Below are 5,000 nucleotides of genomic sequence, written 5' to 3' on the forward strand. Positions count from 1 at the left end.
GATATATGTATTTCAGATATTCGTTGTGTTTAATAAGGTTTTGTAATGAAATAAAGGTGCTTTGAAATAGCGTGCATTCAACTTACATCGACATTAAGATACATTAAATTAACGCGAACTTTGTAATATCGCGTTGATAAAGTGCTTTGTTAATTTTCCATAATAAGGTACATTACTGTTTTTAAAATTTACTTTCCTTCAATTTTCAAATGTAAGCCGTTACTTTTTAAGATAGCATGTCTTATACCCCATTCACACCAAAGCCTAAACATGCTTTAAAGCTGTTTTGTTAAACATGGTTTAACACAACAGCTCCATAGAAGCTGCTCAAATCATTATTTGGTTGACTTAAAATGTGGCACATTGAAAATACAATTTAGCAATTGCTTGAATCTTGTGGAAAATTTAGTTTTTCAGTTCTCTGCTTCTGATTTTTATTCAGTTAAACCTGGTTTAACTAAACAAGTTTTCTGGTGTGAATGGGGTATTAGTTGGATCACATTCTAGTTTCAACTCCCCGCCCCCTCTACACAATTCCGGAACTGACCAAAAATCTCCAACAATTATTTGTCTTTTGAAAATGTATTTCGAATTGTTGGTCCGCATCTAAGTTTTAGAACCAAGCACTATCAGTTCTCTCGGTAAGTAAAAGGATTGATGTAACTACCTTGGTGTTGATAATGTCTCGGAGAGCTTCTTCAACTTCTGTCAAGTTTTTAATATCAACAGTTTGTACGAGAGGTCTACCAACGAACACTTCGGCGTAAGGATTTTGGGATGTTATCTGAAATAGAAAGATATAAAACAAGCAGCTCAACGTTTCCTCGAAACTTCTATTCAAGAGCAGTTTTCACACATTTGCATGATTTTTTTGTGAGAACGAATCGATCACCCACCCACTTTCCTGTGATAATATCATCGTGTTACAGATTTTAACTTCAGTTTATCATATGACCCGTTCGGCCTCGCTCGCGTAATGCCATAGAAAACCGTAATGAATCTGATTTCTGTAAGCGCCGAACGGGTTGACGAGATCATGAGCAGTCCGGAAAAAAGCCGTCCGGTGTTTTTGGTGAACCTGTACGGCTTTAATTAAATTCTGAAATATTTAGTTCAATCATTTGGTGTACTATGTATAAGCTAGTTACCAGGTATTTAGAGTCATTAAAGGATGTCTGAATTACCTTTCTACCCATTGGTTTACCACCGAAAAAGCCTCCGCTTCTGTCTCCGCTTCTGGGACATACTTATAATAAAAATTACATGAATGAATAGCGAAATAAAAATATAAATACAAATATAAATACGAATAGCAACTGCAAAAGAGGGATTACAGTTCTCCCGATGTTTAGCCCTGGAAACCGGAGGTAAAAGGACTTTATTTGCAAAGTTAAACTGATCGTGACTTCGAACCTACACTTGTAACAAGAACTATCCGGTCATTATTATAGCCTGCGGGGAGGGGTGGGATGATTTTGGGTGGATCACATGTCTTTTTGGATGAACGAAAAGGGAAATCAGTCGTCACCAAACAAGGTATAAAAGGATATATCAACAAAGTTGAAATGGTAAATTGGCCACCGTTACGATTACAAAAGCTGACGCTTCGAGCGTTAGCCCTTCGTCGGAGCGAATAGAGGAATTATGGGTTGTGTGTGCTTTTAAAGGCAGTTAAATGGAGCTACGTTATTGGTGGGAACATGGGAACGAGAAAAACCCGAATAAATTAGTGGAATGAAAAGCGTTCGTTGATCCCTGTGGGATTTATACTACCGGTTTGTCTGTCTACCTGTGTGACTGTCTGTCTCCTGTTTGTCTCCCCATCTGTCTGCTCGTCTGATATTCTGTTTGTCCACCGGCTCTGTCTGTACGTCCGTCTGTTTGTAGGTCTGTCTGCTCATTACTCCTGTCTACTAACTCTTTTATCTTTACGTCTGTTCTGCTATCTGTATATTTTTATCTCCAAATCGTCGATGTTGTTATTGCTCTTGCTGTTTTTGTTGTTGTTGAGATGGTAGTTTCTCTTTTTTTTTTTCACCAGCTTAGTTGTCGTTGTGAATATAAGCCATACAAATTTATCGTGAATAAACGCACATATATCGTGAATAATCTGGTCCAAAGTGTGCAGCTATGCTCTTCGCTCCCAGTATGTCAGTGAAAATGAGGCCCACTAAAAATCTTTCGCCAACCGTCGAATCAAGCGCTGTTCAGCCTGCTGATCAAATCACAAAGGAGGATGTTTTACAACGATTGCCATCTGAGTATAAACTAACTGAGAATCAGGGGCCTGTGAAATAAAAAAAAAAAACCTTCTTTACCTTAGAAATTCTTCTTTCCTTTGACCGATTACCAGTTCATGGCCTAAAATATACGAGGCAATTGTCAGGTCAGACCACTGCACCAGTTCCCCTATAGGCCTTCCTTTGAAGGCTCTGCTCAGAAACCTGTTCGCTTGTATTGCTTCCATGTAAACCAAAATCTATGAAAAATGAAGCGAGAGGAATTTTTCTTTTCATGCTTGGGATTGATACTTTGAAAACTCCATCGGAATAATAGCTTTTAAGAAATCGCGCGCTTGTTGAGCGAATGATTCTTTTTATAAAGTTATCAAAGGATTATTTAGAGTAAATGAAAAATCTGTTTCTTATGTTAGTATCCTTGTAATCTGGTGGTTCTAAGTCCAAGCTGTTCACCCTGTCACTCACTGGATTGTGAGTAACGATCGTCCCGGGTTCATCTCCATAGCAGCACTTTGTATATAGTCAACTGGCCTGCTTCCTGGCATTTGGGATTCTTAAAAGACTGTTTATTTACAATATTTCCAATGTGTTCGTATTGAGCCTAAAAGGCCTTATCAGGGAGTGGTTAATTAAGTCTTTATATACATGCATATGCACATTCCGCGCTTTTCACATGGCTTCAAAACGCCTTTACCTTTTTTTTTTTTCCTCCGACCATGTAGGTCCAGCCTCGATCCCAGTTCTTCAACAGCCTTTATCCAATGTGGCCAAATTCCCTAAATTCTCTTCCTCATCCAAGAGTATTCGTCTCTTTCAAACTTTTTAAGAAGTGCTGACAGATTTGTTTGAATTGTGGCCTGGAAATGATTTTCATTCTTTTTTGCAAAAAATCGGTCGATTATAAGTAATTGATAAAACACACATTTCCCAACCTTCATATTCTATCAGTAATTAAAAAGAAGGCAGGTTTTAGGATAGACATAGTGAGGCCAGGCATTGGTTGTATTGAGAAACAATATCCCGTAAAACTCTGAGCTTATTTAGGAAAGCCCGCGGCTCAATTCTTTAATCGGTTTGAATTTTAGTCATTGAAATTGTGGTAGAATCGATGGCGGTAGAATTTATGACGGAAATGTTGAATATAGATTTAGAAAAAGTCGTTGCAACCAGAATGAAGATTCCACCCTTAAGATACTAACGGTTCCACTGCATCCCTTGTTCATGACTTTTAAAGACCTCAAAAGACATATCCTGGCACTGACCCACCCCTCCCTCCCTCTTCTGCTCGTTTGGGGCAAATAAGGGAGTGCCCTTCGACCTCCTGGCTAATTCAGGTCATTTCTAACACCTTTGAAACACCTTTGATCAAAGTAAGAGCCATTACCTTTTGCCATTCTGTTTCAACGTTGTGTGGGTTTTTGTCTTGTCGCCATGCTAATACTGGGCACCAAGCTTGAACCTTCAGCAAATAATGAAGACAGTTTAAACGAAAGCAGGTCTTTCGTATGGTATCAAATGGCGAGATAGAAACACATTAAAGCCCAGATATTTTCGATTCAGTTACAGCAAAAATACAGCAAAGATTTAATAGCGTCTAATATGAGACAAAAAAAGGTGTACAAGTTTATCTTTAAGAACGTGTCCACCTGAAAACCATGTAGACGAGTCTACACGAACCCCCACTGAATTCGCTCAAATTTGGCGCATTTGTTGCCCACAATGATTCTACAATCTAGACCAAACGGTTTATCCAGATACTAATTTTTCTTAGGGAGCTATACTAGTTTTAAGTTTTTCTCCAAAAGTGCGCAAAAATTCGTGCCAAAAATGTAGTGAATTCATGATGCTAGTATTTCTCCAAAATCTCAAGCCAACAAAAAATATTTCGTTAAGTGAAAGTAGAAACCTAGATCTTTATGTACTCACATAAAAATATATGATTGTCTGCTTTTATATTCTTTGTTTGCACGTGACGTCGGCATAAATTAAAAAACCGGGGTCAGCCATGTTGGGGGATAACCACGCGTTACAATCCCTGTAATATAGCTGTCTGAAGTGTAAGTTGAAGGTGTTACGCATATACTTGTCAATGTCATCCATTCTAAATAGCTGTCAATACTTGTAATTAGGTATGCCAATGTAGACTATTTTAAGACTTGTGCTGTAGTTTGGATTGTAATACCTTTATTTTGTGTGAACGGTAAATTTTTTGCGTTGGATACTACACCGCCCACGTGCTTTGCGGAAGCCGGTATGATCGTTTGCCACAACTCTGTGTTGTCTTTGGTTGTTTTGAATTTGGTTGTGTTACAGGTATGAACAAGCAAGCAATTGAAAAGTGATTATTGTTTAAGCTTTGAAGGCTGTATGTTTCTTTTGTAATAAAAATTTTCCAAACTTGGCGCATACCCATATAGTTTAGTTTGAGATTCAGCTAATTATTGATACTTGTGGGATTGATGCTGTGTTTTCTAAATAGTGATAATAACAACACAAACTGGGGTATAACCACGCACATACTTTGCGGAAGCCGGTATTGTTTCGTTGGTAAAGGCAAAACCAGGCGAGTCTCTGGCTCCTATTGACAAAGCTGCCATAGTGTGCTATGCACTCACCAATTTATCAGAGTCCACGCATTGTACCATTTGATCGAGGTGAACTTACAACCAGTTTGATTCCAGGTACTTCATGTACAATTTTTCATATAAAGGCTGCAGTTAAGGCTAGCCACAATCTGTCATTAAAGAACTTCAGTAATTC

The 5,000-nt window shown here is 38.3% G+C and overlaps 1 protein-coding gene and 1 pseudogene across 2 annotated transcripts in view; one reads left to right on the forward strand and one right to left on the reverse strand.

Moving 5' to 3' along the window:
- The window catches only part of LOC148716217 (cyclin-dependent kinase-like 1), an 8,848-nt gene extending 7,665 nt beyond the window's left edge, over positions 1 to 1,183 (forward strand). For both annotated transcript variants that reach the window (XR_015995089.1, XM_088744363.1), the window contains one exon: positions 1 to 1,183. This exon is cut by the window's left edge. The gene's annotated coding sequence lies outside the window, so the exon portion shown is untranslated.
- A 3,289-nt stretch (positions 1,184 to 4,472) lies between these two features.
- Positions 4,473 to 5,000, reverse strand: part of LOC148716218 (uncharacterized) — a 2,327-nt pseudogene continuing 1,799 nt past the window's right edge.

This window comes from Stylophora pistillata, chromosome 14 (genome assembly GCF_964205215.1).
Source record: "Stylophora pistillata chromosome 14, jaStyPist1.2, whole genome shotgun sequence".
Classification (NCBI taxonomy): Eukaryota; Metazoa; Cnidaria; class Anthozoa; order Scleractinia; family Pocilloporidae; genus Stylophora; species Stylophora pistillata.